At 34.4% G+C, this 21,832-nt stretch overlaps 1 long non-coding RNA gene across 1 annotated transcript in view; it reads left to right on the forward strand.

Annotated features, from left to right (window-relative positions):
- LOC142637423 (uncharacterized) overlaps positions 1-20,060 on the forward strand; it is a 46,942-nt gene extending 26,882 nt beyond the window's left edge. The window contains exon 6 of the long non-coding RNA XR_012844634.1: positions 19,997-20,060. This is a non-coding gene — a long non-coding RNA (uncharacterized LOC142637423). The remainder of the gene's footprint in view (positions 1-19,996) is intronic.
- Positions 20,061-21,832: the final 1,772 nt, after the last annotated feature.

Genomic DNA, 21,832 nt, shown 5'->3' on the forward strand with positions numbered 1-21,832 from the left:
CAGCAAAGGCCAAGGCTGACCCCATGGGCACTCTGCCAAGGCCAAGGCATGCAAGCCTGCCCAAATATCCTCCTTTGGGAAAATAACTTCCTTTTAGAAAAAAAAAATCTTTATTTTGGAAAATAACCATGCAATGGGCAAGCAGCCAAGGCCATGGCATGCCCACGTGCATGCTCCTAAGTCCATGCTATCCCCCATAGGGAAGCTGCTATGACAAAGCCACCCAGCCAAGATCAAGGCAACACCCATGGGTAAGGCCACCATGGCTAAGGCAGCCGTAGCCATAGCAGCCCCCATAGGCAAGAAGCAAAGGCCAAGGTAGCCCCCGTGGACATTCTGCCAAGGCCAAGGAATGCTGGCCTGCCCAAATGAGCTCCTTTGAGAAAAAAAAAACCATCTTTTGTAAAAAGCCCTCATTTGGGAAAGTAACCCTCCAATAGACAAGCAACCAAGACCATGGCAGCCACTGTAGGCACATTACCAAGGCTATGACATGCCCAAGTCTAGGCCATGGTAGCCCCCATAAGGAAGCAGCCATGACAAAGGCACCCAGACAGGGCCAAACATCCCCCATAGGCAAGCAGCAAAGGCCAAGGCTACCCTTGTGGGCACGTTGCCAAGGTCAAGGGATGTTGGTCTGCCCAAATAACCTCCTTTGGGAAAATAATCCCCTTTTAGAAAAAAACTCTATTTTGGAAAATAACCATCTAATGGGTAAGCAGCCAAGGCTAAGGTAGCAGCTATGGGCACACTGCCAAGGCCGTGCCAAGCCCACGTGCATGCTCCGAAGGCTAGGAAAACCCTCATGGGGAAGCAGCCATTGCAAAGCCACATAGTTATATTCAATGCAGCACCTATGGGCAAGGTCGCCATGGCTAAGGCACGCTGTTAAGGCCATGGTAGCTCCCATAGGCAAGAAGCAAAGCCCATGAAATGCGAACCTATATGCTCCTAAGGCCATGACCACTTTCATGGGGAAGCAACCATAGCAAAGACACGTAGCTAAGATCAAGCAGTGTTAGGATGTGTGCCCTTAAATCCTATTGTATGATGCTATGTATGTTATTATGTATGACATTATGTATGACTTAATGTTGTGTTTAATAAAGTTGTTTTGCTATTATCTAAAAATAATGGTAACATGAATATTGAGACATTATCATATAATCCATGAGATGCATAGTATGTGATTTATGTAAAAAGTCACAGAAGATATATATCACAAGTTCTTTGTAAACTTAAATTGTAGCTCGTAGTCGGTGATGAAATTGGGCATTTCATCTGCGAAGACTATAACATATCAACTAAGATGATTTGTCTTGATCATGGAAATAGAGATTTCTAGTTGATATGTTGATATGTTTTAAGAGTTAAAACATATTGAACTAGACCGGTGTGAGATTTATTATTCTCTTAACGACTGTCAAATGAATAATAAACTCACGACTTATATTTGCATGAACTCTTAATTCTGAGAGAATAATGGACTTGATCATGAGATGTAGGTTATTTTGATATATTAGGAGTGAGATCTAGAGTTATGCTCAAAACCTCAGTATGTTGGGCAACCACATTTAATGTTGATAGAACATATATTCTCAAGATGGAATTCATAGTCTCTTAACGAAGATACAAAATATTCCTTTGAGATAAGTTTAATGGGTTTGTTATTCAGAATGTTAGGCCTAACTACTTTAGTAAATTGTTGCTAGAGTATATATTTATGAAATTAGATTTCATAAATATATGATGAATAACTTAAAGGATTAAACCAGATACTCAAGGATAAGATGTAGTAATTTACAAAGTGGCAGTCTACATTCATAACTTTGTATTACTACGAATATTTTATGAAGGGGTTGCATGTACAATAAAGTCCTGGGATATAATTTATAAATAAGGCCTAGAGTGCAACTATATTTATATAGTGGTATTAAATATAGTTAATGGTAACTTTGAATTTGTCAAGAGTTGATAGAAAAGCCCAAGGCCCATTGGAGCTAGTGTCTTATTGGTCTTTTTTGGTGCCACTCCAAGCCACACACTTAAGCCCAATTGGAAAGGCCCAAAAGGCCAGCCCAATTAGATAATTAGTTAGATAAAAAGGGAGAAACATACAGAATTTTTTGGAAGAGTTTTGTAAGAATACCATTTGTGAAATGGTGTATGTAAGTATTAGACACTTTGACTTTCTCCTTTTGGAACTGATTGAGAGACCACACATCTTGGGAGTTAGTGGAATTGGAGTGAAGATTGAAAGTGTTCCCAAGTGCTTCTGATCTTCGGTTTTGAAATTCACCGCTCCTAGGTGCACTATCTTATTCTCAAGTTCTGAAACTTATATAGTACATGTTAACTTTTACGAATGAAGTAGATCTGTTATTTTTCTGCTGCGTATGTTTTGTATGCGATACAAACAAGTAATGTTTCCATCAGGCAGCACCCACGGGAATGCGCACCTGTATGCTTCAAAGTCCTTGACAACCCTCAAGGGGAAGCAGCCATAGCAAAGGCATGTAGCCAAGATCAAGGCAACACCCATGGGCAAGGTGGCCATGGCTAAGGCACACCACCAAAGCCAAGGCAGCTCCCATAGGCTACCTTGGGAATGGAGAGAAAGTGGAGAACTGCTTGCTCATTCCCAAGTGCAGGAGATTGTAGCAATATAATTCTTGGAGTACCAGGATCGAACCACAAGGAGCAAGGTAAATTCAAAGACAATATAATTAAATAACAATTTGGATGAAGAAGACAAATAATTTTGCTTGGTGACTGTTAACAAGAATAATAATAAAAACTGATTTAAATCAATAATGTAAATACTGGGGCATCGGGGTGTTTTCCTATATCGATATGAGATTCTTTGTGATCTAAGAAAATATATATTTCATAATTGATTGTTCTTATGCAATTAAAAACTTATGATTCGGTTGAACTGAGACAATTCAAGAACGCATGATAACATCGATTAATAATGCGGTTAGAAAAGTTTTCAAAAAAACCCATTCACTTTAAAACCTAATTTCTATTTGAAACTATTAGAAATTCACCTAAACAATAAGAAAAACATGATTGAACTTATTGAAAGCATGAAAGAACTAATAGATCAAAAGAATCTAATTGAACAATCAAATATGTTGTTGATAAAATCTTAGAAAGAATCACATTGAATATTCGTACCGTATAGAAGAAACATAACCCCTAGCCCTAGCAAAGAGTTTAGGTTGCCATTAGAGAAAGAAAAATACAAGGTTTTCTCTGCCAAAATTTGTTCTACCCAGCATGAAAGAAATAATACATCAAAAGAATCTAATTGAACAATCAAATATGTTGTTGATAAAATCTTAGAAAGAATCACATTGAATATTCGTACCGTATAGAAGAAACATAACCCCTAGCCCTAGCAAAGAGTTTAGGTTGCCATTAGAGAAAGAAAAATACAAGGTTTTCTCTGCCAAAATTTGTTCTACCCAGCCTCCCTCCAAAACCCTAACATAAAAGTGTCCAAAGAAAATAAAACTTTTACTATTTTAATTTTCGTCCAGGTTTACAGTGGTAACTTGTGAGTTAATTTCAGCCTTCCAAACTTGTGAATTTTGAAAAACTCAAAACTGGAAAGTTGTAGATAATTAAGTCACAGTTCCAATTTATCTAGTATTGTGTCAATTGGATTTTTGATGTGTGAGATACACTTAAAATACTGATCAATACTCAAATCAGATTTTTCCTTTTCAGATTCTACCTCTTTGGTTTCTTTTCTTATTTGAAGCTTCCAATTAGAGTAGACGATCCAAGCACTCCAGCTGCACCTCCTTAGACATTTAAGAATGGTCCTTTAGCTCTACTTAATTCTAGTTTGGCCTCCATTTTGTCACAAATTCTTGTAAACTCATCCTTCTCACATGATTTCTTGAAAGTAGAAAATTACACACAATGAATGGCATCTTATTGAAGAGATTATGTAAAGATAAATAATAGGGACTAATGCAAATCATGGCTTAATTATACAAATTAAGCATTGTAATAAGGAGATAATGCCCACATAAATATATAACAAGTATATATTTTAAGGCGTTATCACAACCCCCAACTTAAATCTTGCTAGTCCCTAGCAATCCACAAAGCACCCATGTCTACTAAAAGTGAAAAATTAAAACTAAAATTCAAGCCATTTTCGTAGGCTACACGACTACACTTCCGATGTGCAGCAAGTCTTTGAACCCCTAGGTCACCCTAATGGACGAGTTTACTCTCGTGAGGGTTTGCAGTGACTCTACCCACAAAAGTCAATGATTTCCTGAAAATTCCTGCAATAAATGTTAGTCTGCTTTATCATTATATCATACAAATGAACTTTCAATTTTGAGTTGGGATACTATTCATCATATTAAAGAGTTTTCACTAGCTTCACTTTTGAAGTGTGTGTGTGCATAGCCCATCCAATCAAACTGGCTTTTCCAAACATGCATAGACCAAGAATAATCTAGATTAGAGCCTTTACTCCAAAACCTCTCTTAAGTCATCAACACTCTGATAGAACACACATAGAAGTAATGGTTTCTCTCTTCAAATCACATGTGAACAAAAAGGAAAGAAGAAGTTTTAAGAATATCACATGTGTATACAAAAGATCTCTTGGAAAGGATGTTGAATTCCTGAAAACATGAGGTTAATACCATTCTCGTCCCTAGTTTTTATCCCAAACACATACCAGCCATGCACCTTTAGGATCAAGTAGGACTTTAGGCTCAGTGGTAGTATAATTTTATGGCTAGGTAAAGGCAAAAATGCTCTCTTTGAAATATGAGGTATATGAATCAAATGCATAAAATCCAAGCCCAACCCAACTCATAGCGATAACAACCAACTTGAATTAAAATAACTTTTACTCAACCCTTCTGAAATACATGAAAGATGTGTAAGACAACAATGCTTTATTGATTGATCATGTATGTCTCCTCTTTCTTTTTTTTTCTTTTTTGATCTTTCTTTTCTTTTTCTTTTTTTCTTTCTTTCTTTCTTCTTCTTTTCTCTTTTTTTTTTTTGAAGAAAAGAGAGACAATGGTGGCATCTAAACACATCAATTGCTCAAAACTTGAACCCCCATGAAAATACCCATAAATATTTTTTTTTTGTGGTATTGTAGAAGTATTTCCCATGGCTCAAATGATGGTGACAATGGTTAATGTACAGGTAGGCTGAATATTTGTTTAGCAGGTGACAAAAAAATTGGTGGTCTTAGGCTCTCATCTCTTAAAATTTCACATAAACCAGCATGCCTAAGGACAAAAATAAGTAGGATCATGGCATATCTCCCCATAATATTTCCAGTAGTCAACCAAAAAATATAGAGATCTTTTACAAATATTGAAGCATATGAAAGAAATTTAAGAGTTCAAACAAAGATATACTCTCACAAAGAAAATTAAGGCTCAAGAACTCTCTATATGGGTTGAGTTTCAGCTTATATCTAGCTTGTTCATGATCCATGCATATCCAACATCCAATTGTCCGCTAACCTGGCTATTGTGCTCAAAAGTTTCCAATTGTGCTCTTCATGAAAGAGTCTTAATATAACAAATAGTATAACCAACTCAGCATTATTCACTCCATCACATGATATAAAAATAAAGCTTATAACTCTTCTGCATTCAAATTCAAGGTTTTTTATTTTTTATTTTTTTTTAGAATTGAAAAGTTGCAACAAAAAAAGAAAGAAAAAAAAATCATGCAAGGTGCAGCAAAATGTGTAGACCTCTCCCCCCAACTAAAATATTGCATTGTCTTCAATGTATCAAAGCCAAAATAAATTCAAGTATAAAAGGAAGAAGTTACCTTTAGCATTTAAAATTTTTTTTTTTTGTTGAAATTTCTTTCACACCTGCAAATGTTAGCTCACAAAAGAAACAAAAAACATAAAACAAAAACAAAAGGCAAAAAGAAAAAGGAAACAAAGAAAAAAATATGGTACAATTTCATAAGGCTCTTTCAGATTTCACGTAGCATCCCAATAGGCAGGGATCTCAAGTGACAGAGTCTCCTCCTCTGGTATAACTTCCCCTAAGTTGGTTTTAACTTTTGTTCATTTACTTTCAAAATCCTACCATCCCTAGGGTCCTCTACTACTACAACTCCATGTTTAAACACTTCCCTTACAATGAAAGGGCCATCCCACCTAGGTTTTAACTTACTTGGGCCTAAATATGCATATTTAAGACCAACGAGCAGCGGCTTAAGCTCCAGTTGTGGTGCCTCTTTACTTGAATGCATGAGCTTTTTTTCATTTTCTAGTAGCTCCTCAAAGCAAGGCTTCCATCCTTTATCATCTGTTGTTCTTCCAAAACTTGTGAGGAATCCAACAAAGAAAAATTTTCAAATAAATGATTATCACATTCTAAATCATAAGAACTAACAGAATTATTAAGAAGAGTTTCAAGAGGATCAGAAAAAAAATTCTTATTAAACTCTTCTTGAACCACCGCCCCAATGAGGTTCACATAAGCACAGTCATCATTCTCATGTGGTTGTTTAGCCACATGAAATATGTTTAGCTCCAAAGTCATGGAACCAAAAGTGAGTTGCATTCTTCCATTCCTGCAATTAATTAAAGCATTAGCTGTGGCAAGAAAAGGTCTACCCAAAATAATAGGGGTATGAACATTAGGATGTAAAACAGGTTGGTAATCTAGAACAATAAAATCAACTGGATAATAAAAGTGTTCAATTTTCACCAACACATCCTCAACAATCCCTCTTGGCTCCCTTACAGAGCGATTAGCCAACTGTAAAGTTATTGAAGTAGGTTTCAACTCACCAAGTCCAAGTTTTTGATATACACTGAAAGGGATCAAATTAACACCTGCCCCAAGATCTAGCAATGCATGCTCCATGATGTAATCTCCAATAGTACAAGAGATCGTAAGACAACCTGGATCCTTATACTTTGGTGGGGTCTTATGTTGAATAACTGCACTTACCTATTCTGTTAAGAATGCAATCTTCTTCACATGATGCTTTCTCTTGATGGTGCATAAGTCCTTAATTACCTTGGCATATGTAGGCACTTGCTTGATAACATGCAATAATGGCAAATTTATCTTGACTTGATGCAAATGCTCTAATATCTCAGATGCGGTGTCCAATTTCCTAGGTAATTTTAAGGGTTGTGGAAATGGTGGAGGGATTGGACATTGTTCAATGTCATCAAGCCCAAGTGACTCAGTTTCAACATTCTCTTCTTCAACTAGGGTCTCCTTAGATTTCTTAGTTATTAAAGGAGCACTTTTATCAATCTCTCTACCACTCCTCAAAATGGTCATAGCTTTTACTTCCTCATGTTTATCCTTAGAGCCAATTTTTAGATTTTGATTGATGGGATTGGGTTGAGTTTGGGAAGGAAGCTTCCCTCTCTCTATCCCACTCAATGAATTTGTAAACCTAGTTATATGACTCTTGGTCTCTCTTACCTCTTCATCTAGCCTAGTGAGCATGGATTCAAACTTTTGATTTTGCTCACTTTGCTTTTGAATGAAAGTACTAAGTGCATCCTCCAAGAAGTTCTAGATGATGATGATGATGATGATGATGCATGTGGTGAATTAAAATTCCTTGGAGCAGGAGGATTCAACACATTGTCACTATTATAACTCAAATACGGATGGTTTCACATATTTGGATTATAATTGTTAGAATATGAAGAATTGTTTGGCCAATATGAATTAAGTGCATGTACTTGTTCTTTTGGCACATTAAAGAATGATGAAAGTGATGCACATTCATTTGTAGTATGGTTTATCTCATGATAGATTTTACACACCTCCATTGGGTCCTCTCAAAAGGTAGCACTAACACTCTTACTTCCTTTCATTTTGAGTGCCTTAATTTCTTTAGTTAACATGCTGATTTTTGCACTCATGTTATCATCTTCCCTCAACTTGAAAACACTTCCACTAAAAGTGGTAGTGTTACTTCTAGTCTTATAAGTGAAGTCCATTGAGCTAGGTCCAGTCCATGTGTTAGTGTTTTCAGCTATCTCATCAAGATAATCCATTGCATCTTTGGGTTCTTTTTGTAAAAACTCCCCTTAGCATGAGAGTTGAACAAACTGTCGGTCCTTAGGTGTAAGTCCTTCATAAAAATAGATAACCAGCCACCAATCTTCATACCCATGAGTTGGGCAGGAATCGAAAAGATCTTTGTACCTTTCCCAAGCTTGGTAAAAGGTCTCATTCTCTCCTTGGACAAAACTAGCTATCCTTCTTTTTACTTGCTGGACTTTGTGGGGAGGAAAATGTTTCTTAAAAAACTCTTTGGCCATCTCCCCCCAACTACCTATAGACCTAGGTTTCAAGGTGTAAAGCCAACTTCTTGCCTTATCCTTAAGACAAAAAGGAAAGAAACGTAACTTAGCAGTCTCAATAACATTTTTTGCATAGAAACTACTAATTACCTCTTCAAAAGCTCTAACATGGACATAAGGATTTTCATTTTCTTGTCCCCTAAAGTCAGGAAGTATTGCTTTATACCTTGTTTCAGTTCTACATGTGGTGCATTAGGTGGAAACATGATGCATGAAGGAACAAAATTTTGTGTGGGATGCAACAATTCATACATAGTTCTTCTACTCTCCTCATGATTATTACATGCTTCATCACCCATGATTGATAAAAAGGTGAAAGTGAAGGTGTGTCAAAAAGATTACCAAACTAAGTTTCAAAAATTTCTAATCTGCCTCTCTCGTTTCTAACCCAAATGCTCATGTAACAATGAATACACAATCAAATAAAAACAAACAGAAAAATAAAAACAAAATAAGGGACAAAAAATGGAATGAAGTTACGAATAGAAGAATTTCCACCGGTTGTGCTTTGCTCCCAAAAATTGCCTCTGAACACGTAGTAACTCCCCGGCAATGGCGCCAAAATTGCTTGCTCATTCCCAAGTGCAGGAGATCGTAGCAATATAATTCTCGGAGTACCGAGGTCGAACCACAAGGAGTAAGGTAAATTCAAAGACAATATAATTAAATAACAATTTGGGTGAAGAAGATAAATAATTTTGCTTGGTGACTGTTAACAAGAATAATAATAAAAACTGATTTAAATCAATAATGTAAATACTAGGGCATCGGGGTGTTTCCCTATATCGATATGAGATTTTTTGTGATCTAAGAAAATATATATTTCATAATTGATTGTTCTTATACAATTAAAAACTTATGATTTGGTTGAACTGAGACAATTCAAGAACGCATGATAACCTCGATTAATAATGCGGTTAGAAAAGTTTTTAGAAAAACCCATTCACTTTAAAACCTAATTTCTATTTGAAACTATTAGAAATTCATCTAAACAATAAGAAAAACATGATTGAACTTATTGAAAGCATGGAAGAACTAATACATCAAAGGAAATCTAATTGAACAATCAAATATGTTGTTGATAAAATCTTAGAAAGAATCACATTGAATATTCATACCGTATAGAAGAAACATAACCCTTAGCCCTAGCAAAGAGTTTAGGCTACCATTAGAGAAAGAAAAATACAAGGTTTTGAAGGAAAAACTCTGGTTTTGTATCTCATACAAAACCCACAGCGGAAGCAACGAACTAGGATCTATTTCATTCATGATTGATAACGTGCACAATGTAAATTTCAGAATTTAAGAACAAGATAGCATACCTTGGTGTGGAGAAATTCAAAACAAAGATTAGAAGCACTTGGGAACACTTTTAATCTTCACTCTAATTCCATTTTACGCCCAACATGTGTGGTCTCTCAATCAGTTTTTCAAAGGGAGAATGAAAGTGTGTCTCACACTCTCTCACACACTGTTTCTTTTTCTTTTCTAATCTCTTCTAATAAAAAATTCTGTATGTTTCTCCCTTTATAACTAACTGATTATCTAATTGGGCTGGCTTATTGGGCCTTTCCAATTGGGCTTTAGTGTGTGGCTTGGAGTGGGACCAAAAGGGACCAATAAGACACTAGCTCCAATGAGCCTTGGGCTTTTCCGTCAACTCTTGACAAGCCCAAAGTTACCATTAATTATATTTAATACCACTATATAAATATAATTGCACTCTAGGCCTTATTAATAAATTATATCCCAAGACTTTATTATGCATACAACCCCTTCATTAAAATATTCGTAGTAATCCAAAGTCATGAATATAGACTGCCACTTTGAAGATTACTGCATCTTAATCCTTGAGTACCCAGTTTAATCCTTTATGTTATTCGTCATATATTTATGAAACCCAATATCATAAATATATACTTTAGTAACTCCTTACTAAAGTGGTTGGGCCCAACACACTGAATAACTAAATCCATTAAACTTATCTCAAGGGAATATTTTGTATCTCCAATAAGAGACTATGAATTCTATCTTGAGAATATATGTTCCATCAACACTAAATGCGGATGCCCAACATACTGAGATTTTGACCGTAACTAATAGATCTCACTCCTGATATATCAAAGCAACCTACATCTCATGATCAGGTCCATTATTCTCTCAGGATTTAGAGTTGATGTAAATAGAAGTCGTGAGATTTATTATTCATTTGACAGTCGTTAGGAGAATAATAAATCTTGACAATGGTCCAGTTCAATATGTCTTAACTCTTAAAACATATCAACATACCAACTAGAAGTCTCCACTTCCATGATCAAGACAAATCATCTTAGTTGATATGTTATAATCTTCGCAGATGAAACGCCCAATTTCATCACCGACTACGAACTAAACTTCTGAGTTTACAAAGAACTTGTGATTTATATCTTCTGTGACTTTTCACATAAATCACATACAATGCATCTCATTGACTATGATAATGTCTTAGTTCATTTATAGATAGTCTCATATAATTAAACAATTTAATTATTAAATACATGCCAATAAATTGGGTTTTAGGGCATAAACCCCAACAATCTCCCACTTGTCCTCAAAGACAATTTATCATATATCTGACACTTATTTCCCTTTAAAGTAATTCATAATCACTCTAAGGCAAGGCTTGGAAACAAGTTACAGCCAAATTTATTGCATAAATTATCTTTTCTACTACTACTATTTCTCATGTACTCATATCTCTCTAATGAGAAGATATCATTTACACTTAATGTGTATCTTCACCACTTAGAGTGAACACATATCTTGAAGTTCAATTTCATAATGTGTATCTTCACCACCAAGGATGAACACATATCTTAAAGTCCAACTTCATGAATCACAATCAAACTACAAATCAGTATTTGCACATCCAGTAATAATCAAAACTTCACTTCTGTGGACAAGCATATAACACCTCATTCCCATAAGATATTTGAGTATATGCTTTACTCCCACTAACTTAAGTGATCTTTGATTCAATTGATATTTGCTTACTATGCCCACCGTAAAATAGATATTTAGCCTAGCATGTAGCATAGCATAAAGACTTCTTATCTATTTGATATAAGGAACCGTCTTAATATGCTCTTTCTTTTATATGTCTTAGGACCACAATCCTATATAAAGGAACTTCAAACTTAAAAAGAAAGAATCCTTTCTTGAAGTATTATATGCTATACTTGGCTAGAATCTAATCTATTTAAGTAGTTTGAGATAGACCCAACATCCTAATTTCTGAATTATAACAAAGTTTAATTCTTAGGATGTGACCAGTCTTTCCCAAGTACTTTATATCAAACTGGACTAGACAACCAAAAACTCCATTGATGACAATAAATCAACATCATTCTAAATGATTAGAATGTCATCAACATACATTAAGAAATTTATTATTCTATATAGTTTTTACACACCTAAGGCCTTTTAATACTTGATCAAAATCAAACAATTTGATTTCTTGATCAAAGATGATATTTTATGATTTAGATGCTTGCTTTAATCTTTAAATGGAATTTAAGCAACTTGCAATCGAAATACTACCGTTTCTTTACTATGTACAAGTCTAGTTACATCATATAGATGTCTTCCTCAAGATTGCTACTAAAAGAAGCTTTCTTGATATCCATTGTCATATTTCATCCAAATGAAATATAATGGATAAGAGAATCTAGATAAAGTCAAACTTGACTATTGGTGAAAAAATCTTTTCATAGTCGAACCATTTCATTCTGAATAAATATTTTCACCATTAGTCTTGACTTTGAAGGTTTGCACCTTCAAATCTATCAATCTCAATTTTTCTTATAGACCTATTTGAGAACAATAGGCTTAATGCCATTAGGCTCCTCTATAAGTTCTAGACTTTAAATAGAATCTAATTCTATTTACATAACCTTGATCCAGTAATTCATATTTATATCATCTATTGCCTCTGTTAAGGCCAGGATTAATTCATATCCTTGTGGAATGACTTGAAAAGTTTATTCCAAAAGTATGAATTTATTTGATAATTGATAATCCTCCCACTACGATATTGTATCGGTGTATTAGCTATATATGTAGAATAATTTCTTGTGGTGTATCTAACACAACCATCTCATTTCTAAATGTATTTTATAGTTGTCTTACAACAAATTCTGACATTTTTCTTCTAGAACGATTTTATGTATAATTTTAAGATTATTCACATAGTCATCATCAAGAACTTTGTATTTGTACTTTACAAACATCTTTTATGACTACCAAAACAATCTTTTGAAATTTGTTTTGGATACACAACATAAACACACATTTTTCTACCTTTTGATTTCATTTTGATAGACTTCCTTTCTAGCACAAGTACTGGACATCCCCAAAAGTGGAAGTATCATATACTAGGTTTTCACCTAATCCACAATTTGACAAATGTCCTAGGAACAAACTTTTGAAATCAATTTTAGAAAATGTATAGTAATACATAGAGTATATCTCCAAAAGAAATAAGGAAATGTAAATACTTATCATGTACTTTACTATTTCTAAAAGAGTCTTATTCCTCCTTCATATATGCACTGACTTAAAGAAGTCATTGAAACTATATTCCTTTACAATAAAGGAACCCTAGATCATATTATCATCTAAATAGAATTCATAGATTGGGAATTTAACAAGATAATGGTTCTAAAAGCCCATCTTTCACCAATCTTGAATACCATTTAGATTAATAAGATCTAGACATAAGTGCCAAAAACATACAATACCAAAGGATGAAAACTTTCTCTTTAAAAAGTAAAACATGTAAATCTCCATCTAGAAAACAATCATGGACAAAATTTAGCTTTACCAAAACGGAAACACTTTCCTTTTGGTCATACTTTTGAGTCTAATTTCCTTTTGGCAACTACTAGGGCAAATAGCTTGCCCAACTGTTTGGTATTTTAATTCCTCTTCTTACCACCTTTTCCTTTTGGTCTAGGCTAAGAATTTGATTAAATCATATTGATCCTAGCCTTAGCTTTTAGGATGTCTTCCATTGTGTAGAACTCACTCATCAATTCAGATAATATAAAAGAAATTTATTTTCAAAACAATCTGAATTGGTCAAATGATTCTAACAAGGACTTATGGATCATATCCATATGAGATTAACATTTAATCTCTACATCCAAGAATTCCAATTCATTTTAAAATGAAAATATTTTCATAAAATGATATAGAATTGGAACTACTTAAGTTTTTCTTGGCACTCAATATGACTTATATTAAATATCGTCTAGTAGCACGATATTTCATACCAAATATCTCATTTAGACTTAATACAAAGTCAAAGTCTAGTACTAACTCTTGCATCTCATGCTGTAGCACATTTGAGATAAAAGCCAATGTAACATATTAGCATTTCAATGGAGATTATGATCATATCATAAGCCATCTTCCATCAATGCATCATGCATAGGAAATTATGATAATGCTGAATTGAAACATATATATGTACTTCAGCTCCTTAAGCACCATGTCCAAAATTATATCTTAGTTAATGTGATTCAATAAAAAAAATAGTTAGAGAACAAAAATTTATGACAACTTCAATTCGAGACTATGAACATAATTACAGGGACATTATATTTTGCATCCATAACCATATAGTATAAAACCCGAAAAACATACTATACTAGGTGCAACGACAACCTAATCTCACAATTAATATTCCTCAGCATAGAGTAAATACCAACCACTACGATCAGGCGAGAATTACTCTCATTATTAATGCTATCATGGTAACTCTTACCAAACAAAATAATATGCCGCTATTTCTTTGGCCTCTAAGTGATAATAGCAAGAACTCAACATAGAGGATACTATCAAACTTAGTCTAGTGTACACCATTGCCTAGAATCATGTGTAGCCACATTTCATCCCCTTAAACAGGCTTATTATGTAGTGTCATGATACAAAACACCCTCCGCATGGAATGCAAAGCTCGAGGCTAAGACAAGGTGTTTGATCAAACTACTATAAACCAAGAAATTCAATCATGTAGTACCATGAAATAAATACTCTCCGCATGGAATGCTAAGCTCGAAGCAAAGACAAAGTATATATTTCACACTACTATGAACCAACAATGGAGGCCGTGAGATCCAACCCTTGTATCTCTCTCCCACTAGAAAATTAAAACAAGTGGATTGTCCTAAAAACATTGTGATCTAATCACAAATTTAACCCTACACATCAAATGTGTTTAATTGTTTAAATTCGATGTGATGTTACTAAGTCACGTCACTTTAGTGTAACGAACATTCGCTTAATCATAAAGAAGTTTAACCTTGTAATCCGTGAAGTAAATACCCTCCGCATGGTATGCAAGACTCGAAGTCAAGACAAGGTATTTATTCACATTACAATAAACTTAACAAAAGGGTTATTTAAGCACTCCCACTCGTTATTTGGGTTTTTTTTCTTAAATAATTGTGATCCCATCACAACTAATAACCTTGCACTTGTTTAAGACTCTAATCTCATTAGAATCACTAACTAAAATGGAAGTCCTAAACTATTTAGGATTCCTTAAACACTAATGAATCAAAAATTAGTTATATAGAACTCTCTCCTTAATTTACTAAATAAAAGATTCTAATCTCATTAGAAACTATATAACTTTTTAATTAGAATTTTAATCTCATTAAAACCCTCTAATTAAAATAAATTAAGGACTTTTAATCATAAAACAATTTAGGACTAAGAGTTCTATTTAACTAACATCTTTGATCTCAGTAGGTCTTTTAGTTAGATAATGATTAATAAATATCCTTAACTTTTAAGGACTATAAAATTAATCATATTGCCTTGCTTTTATTAAAGTTTTAACACTTAGTCAAAAACAAGTGAAAATTCAAAATTCAGTGCCTTTGATCGGTCGAAAGGAATTCTCGATCGATCGAGACTCGCAAAACTGATTTTTTTAGAATTTTCAGGTAACCGTTTTTGACATCTTCATTGTTCTGCCATCAAAAACACTTTTTGATTTTATCAAGGAAGATTTACCGATCAAGAACCATAATAATGCTAGACACGTGAAAAAATATAATCCTAATCTCATTAGGAATAAATTTCATTAAACTAGCATTAACAAATATAAATATATATAACGTAATAAAAATCCTTATTACATATAAAAATCCATATTATATTATATATAATATAATATACAAATTAATATATATAATATATAATTATTACATTATATATATATATATATATATATATATATATATATATATATTGTACGGATTGCATGGCTTGGTTGTTGGCATGCATAATCCTCATAAAACAAAGTACATGACACTTATGTCAATAAGCCAAAACATGCACTAAATGCCAACCAAGGATTCATATATTTATATGCACACACGTAACCTTCAGATGCTTAGAATGCTTTATAGGAATTCAATCTCTTAAAACAAGATAGCCAAGCATTAAAGTCAAGCCATGGAAGCCATGCAATTACATTCACCAAGCCAATTAAAGTCAAGCCATGGAAGCCATGTAATTGCATTAAATCAAATGCCATGAAAATAATAGACCAAGCGGTGCAAACAAAAACAGTTATAAAACAGTTGTTTCCATTCCGTCTTGGTGTATCACAAAGATACCGTAGGCCACAAAACAATGCCTTTCAATCCGAACTGTTTGATAACTAAAAACTCCATGGACAAAACTAAGAACACGGCACTTGATCAACAAAAATACATATATTCTTTTATATATATATATATACACATATAAATATATATACACAAGTGATACAATTCTCTTCATTATATCCAAATGATGCAGAAAATTGAAAGACAAAGATAACGGTTTTCTAAAATTCTAAAATTCAATCACACGCTATACAATCATGATATGAAAACCTGGCTCTGATACCAATTGAAGGAAAAATTCTGGTTTTGTATCTCATACAAAATCCACAGCGGAAGCAACGAACTAGGATCTATTTCATTCATGATTGATAACGTGCACAATGTAAATTTCAGAATTTAAGAACAAGATAGCGTACCTTGGTGTGGAGAAATTCAAAACAAAGATTAGAAGCACTTGGGAACACTTTTAATCTTCACTCCAATTCCATTTTACGCCCAAGATGTGTGGTCTCTCAATCAGTTTTTCAAAGGGAGAATGAAAGTGTGTCTCACACTCTCTCACACACCGTTTCTTTTTCTTTTCTAATCTCTTCTAATAAAAAATTTTGTATGTTTCTCCCTTTATAACTAACTGATTATCTAATTGGGCTGGCCTATTGGGCCTTTCCAATTGGGCTTTAGTGTGTGGCTTGGAGTGGGACCAAAAGGGACCAATAAGACACTAGCTCCAATGGGCCTTGGGCTTTTCCGTCAACTCTTGACAAGCCCAAAGTTACCATTAATTATATTTAATACCACTATATAAATATAATTGCACTCTAGGCCTTATTAATAAATTATATCCCAAGACTTTATTATGCATACAACCCCTTCATTAAAATATTCGTAGTAATCCAAAGTCATGAATATAGACTGTCACTTTGAAGATTACTACATCTTAATCCTTGAGTACCTAGTTTAATCCTTTATGTTATTCGTCATATATTTATGAAATCCAATTTCATAAATATATACTTTAGTAACTCCTTACTAAAGTGGTTGGGCCCAATACTCTGAATAACTAAATCCATTAAACTTATCTCAAGGGAATATTTTGTATCTCCATTAAGAGACTATGAATTCTATCTTGAGAATATATGTTCCATCAACACTAAATGTGGATGCCCAACATACTGAGGTTTTGACCGTAAATAATAGATCTCACTCCTGATATATCAAAGCAACCTACATCTCATTATCAGGTCCATTATTCTCTCAGGATTTAGAGTTGATGTAAATAGAAGTCGTAAGATTTATTATTCATTTGACAGTCGTTAGGAGAATAATAAATCTCACAGCGGTCCAGTTCAATATGTCTTAACTCTTAAAACATGTCAACATACCAACTAGAAGTCTCCACTTCCATGATCAAGACAAATCATCGTAGTTGATATGTTATAGTCTTCGCAGATGAAACGCCCAATTTCATCACCGACTACAAACTAAAATTCTGAGTTTACAAAGAACTTGTGATTTATATCTTCTGTGACTTTTCACATAAATCACATACAATGCATCTCATTGACTATGATAATGTCTTAGTTCATTTATAGATAGTCTCATATAATTAAACAATTTAATTATTAAATACATGCCAATAAATTGGGTTTTAGGGCATAAACCCCAACAGGTTTTCTCTACCAAAATTCGTTCTACCCAGCCTCCCTCCAAAACCCTGACATAAAAGTGTCTAAAGAAAATAAAACTTTTACTATTTTAATTTCCATCCAGGTTTACAGAGGTAACTTGTGAGTTAATTTCTACCTTTAAAACTTGTGAATTTTGAATAACCCAAAACTGGAAAGTTGTAGATAATTAAGTCATGGTTCCAACCCATCTAGCCATGTGTCAATTGGATTTTTGATGAGTGAGATACACTCAAAATACTGATCAGTACTCAAATCTGATTATTCCTTTTCAGATTCTGCCTCTTTGGTTTCTTTTCTTATTTGAAGCTTCCAATCAGAGTAGACGATCCAAGCACTCCAGAGGCACCTTCTTAGACATTTAAGCATGGTCCTTTAGCTCCACTTAATTCTAGTTTGGCCTCCATTCTCTCACAAATTCCTGTAAACTCATCTTTCTCACATGATTTCATGAAAGTAGAAAATTACACACAATGAATAGCATCTTATTCAAGAAATTATGTAAAGATAAATAATAGGGACTAATGCAAATCATGGCTTAATTATACAAAGTAAGCATAGTAATAAGGAGATAACGGCCACATAAATATATAACAAGTATACATTTGAAGGCGTTATTAAGAACACACTCTTGCGAATGGAGACCTTGCTCGGACTTCAAAAGAGAAGCTCAGCTATTTGAAAGCCTTTTTGGCTAGGCTTAACTCAAAGTGGCCCAACAATAAAATAAAATTAGGGTGTGGTCCATCATAATACAAATTGGTTCAAGGATCTCCCATTGTGGGTTAAACATAACCTAGAATGCAAATAAATTGGGGGCTTGTGCCCAACCAACTCAGGGTTGTTAGGAAAACGCCACCACAATTAACATTTTTTTTTGCTATGATTCATAGGAAAAAAAGAAAAAGAGAGGCTCTGCGAGGTCCTAAAGAGGTTGGGTTAGGAAAGTAGAAGTGGCTCTTGCCGACGAAATTAAAGTGATTTTTTCTATTATTTATTTTGTTAATATATTTAGTTGTTTGAAGGCTAATTGAGGAGCCGAGTAAGTTGCTCATCTATCCTCTAGTTAAGATTAACCTTTTTTTTTCTATGATCCATAGGAACAAAAAAGAAAGGCTTAGTGAGGTTTTGACTAGGCTAGATTGTAGACAAAATAAAAAGAAACCTTTTCTGTTGTTTAATTTGTTAATATATTTATTGGCGTAAATGCATTTTTGGTCATTGCATTTTGACCTTATTTCTATTTTGATCCCTACTTTTTTATTTTACTGCTTTTAGTTCCTAAATGAAAAAAGCGTTCCATTTTGGTCCCTACCATTACTCACTTAATGGAAATATCCTACGTGGCAAACGCAGTGCACTGTTGACACATTAAATGCTGACATGGACATTAAAATAATAGTGAAAAATTATTTGGCATTTAAAAAATGTACACGTCAACATAAAAAATAATTAACAAAGACAAATTAGCATCCATATAAACCTTTAATTCTAAACAATTAATTTATCAATTTGAAGGGAAAAAAATTAGAACCCAAATTACACATGAATTTAGATCTTAAACATGAACACAAACCCAGAAAATTCAATCACAAGAGCACAAACCCATAAAAATTAAATTTACTAATCTTTAAAGTAAACATTACAAAAATAAAATTTATTGAAACCCACTAAAATACCCAAAAGAGTATAAAAAAATTCCCATACCCACATTAAGCACTCAAAATCCACTGAAACACCCATAAATTTTTTTGAAACTAACCCATACCTGCGCACACACATAGCTGAGAGAGAGAGAGAGAGAGAGAGAGAGAGAGAGAGAGAGAGATAATCATTTCTGCAAGTAGAGCAAAACATTGAGAGGAGAGCACGTGGTGGTGGCTAGCATTTTTTTTTGGCGGAGCAAGGAAGCTCCACCATGTTCACCTTACCAGCCTTATCCCTTCACGTTTCCTTTGCTTTCCACAACCTCTATCTCAATTCCGCTCTCTCCGATTTCCTCTTCACCAACCCCCTCACCACATCAACCATGATATTTTTGCTTCCATGAGACTCGATCACCTAGATATTCGGTTTAGGTTTTGGTTTTTGCTATTGGATTTTCATTTGGTTTGTTTGTACTGGGAGTTTGTGTAAATGGAGGTAAGAGAATTAGGTTGTTACTAGGTAAGAGAATTAATTTGTTGCTATGTTGAATTTTTTGGTTTGGTTTTGGTATTTTTGGGCTTTGAGATTTGATGATTGATGGGGGTTTTTGGTTTGTTTTCCTATGGCTATTCTGAATCTTCTAGGTATGCTGGAGATTGGTTTAAGTGTGGGTTGTTGGTGGTTGTAACAAAGAAAGGTGGTGGTTTGGTGGTCAAGGTGGTCAGCTGGTTAGAGTGGTGTTGGTTGGGTTTGTTATTAGATCTAGTGATGCCTTGTTCATTGTGTCCATGTGGTTTTGAATTTTTGGTTTGTTTATCTTGTTCATCTGTAGAGTTGTTGTGTTTGGATTTGGGTTTGGTCAGATTTCGGCAAGAAAATGCTAAAAAATCTGGGTGTGTTCTTTGGCTAGAAAATTTGGGTTTGTGTTCTTTAGTGCTCTTATTGAAGATGAACCAGATCTAAATTCATGTAGTTTTTGGATTTAAATTAAGTTTTCTCTTTTTTAGTTTGTTAAAATTGATAATTTTTTTCTTAAAAAATTAGATACTGATGTGGCATCTATTATTATTATTATTTTAATGGCCATGTTAGAATTTAATGTGCCAATAATGCACTCCGTTTGCCACATGGGATATTTTCATTAAGTGAGTGATGGTAGGGATAAAAATGGAATGCTTTTTTCATTTAGGGAATAAAAGCGGTAAAATAAAAAAGTAGGGACCAAAATAGAAATAAGGTCAAAATATAGGGACCAAAAGTCCATTTACGCTAATATATTTTATTTTTATAATTATTCATGTGGTCACCCAAGACTGATTCGATGATGGTATTTGGGACACAATTTTTATATATGTGGGTTAAGTCTTAATCCTATCGATTAGGCCCCAAACTTCACCTGGTTTCCCTTAAATCCCAGTGTTTCCCTATGTATTTCTCTCTATCTCTCATTCCCTAGTTTTTCCAACCCTAAGCCTTTATCCTTTTCCCCCTTTGATAGTCTCTTGTTAGTGGGGTGATCATCATTATTTTTCCACTTCACACGTATTCCTATGTTCATCAGAATCTCAGAGGATCCTCACAACTTTAGAGGATTCCCTTGGAACTTGTTCCAGATGCCAAATAGTGTTCAGTGGTGGTTTCCCCAATGACGCTATCAGCCCTCAGCTACCAACCTCGCTAGGTTTGTGTTTCACCCTGACTTCCTTCGTCACTAGTCAGTGTTTAGCCAACCACTCAGGACTCCTTCAAGTAGTCGTCTCCTCGGCCCATCAATTGACCTTAGGGTTGGGCCCATTGTGATAGGGCCCAAGGTTGACTCCCCCCTTATGTACCTAGTTTAACTTGTCTGATGGGCCTCGGGTTTTATGTTGGGTTTTGATTAGGTGGGCTAACATGGGTTGCTTGGGCTCGACCCCCTACAATAGCCCCCTATGATCTTGTTTCTGCAAAATGAAGATAGGATCGGGGCTTTCTTGCCCTGTGGTCAGGGCTTTTGGCCTTCCCTTTTTAAGAGAAATGACGGTTACTCCTTGGGAAGACCAATAGTCTATCAATTAATGTAACAGACAAGACAGCTTGCTCCTTTCAAATACGTGGCAAAATTCGAGGTATCGAACGGTTCAGATGACCTGACGCTTCGCTTATCGAGGCACATGTGAGGAGACATGATGGTATGCATTAATTTTTTTGGGCAATTACAATTAATGATCCTTGTTTCTATAAATACAGTCCTTAATTCACCTTTTTCTAAATTCAGAATATTGCCTTCCTCCTGTCCCCGATCCCTTAATCTCCCTACAAGACCACTCTCCTCTTCGAGAAGTCACTCAGTAAGTCTTCTTCCCTCTAACTATCTCCTTATAACATAGTTAGACTAAAAAATATGGGTTTTCTTACCTTTTGAAAACTAGATTAGACGTAGAACCTTTCAGAGTTAAATACAACAATCCTCATGACATTGAAATTATATATTGTCACGA

This window comes from Castanea sativa, chromosome 5 (assembly GCF_040712315.1).
Source record: "Castanea sativa cultivar Marrone di Chiusa Pesio chromosome 5, ASM4071231v1".
NCBI classification, from domain to species: domain Eukaryota; kingdom Viridiplantae; phylum Streptophyta; class Magnoliopsida; order Fagales; family Fagaceae; genus Castanea; species Castanea sativa.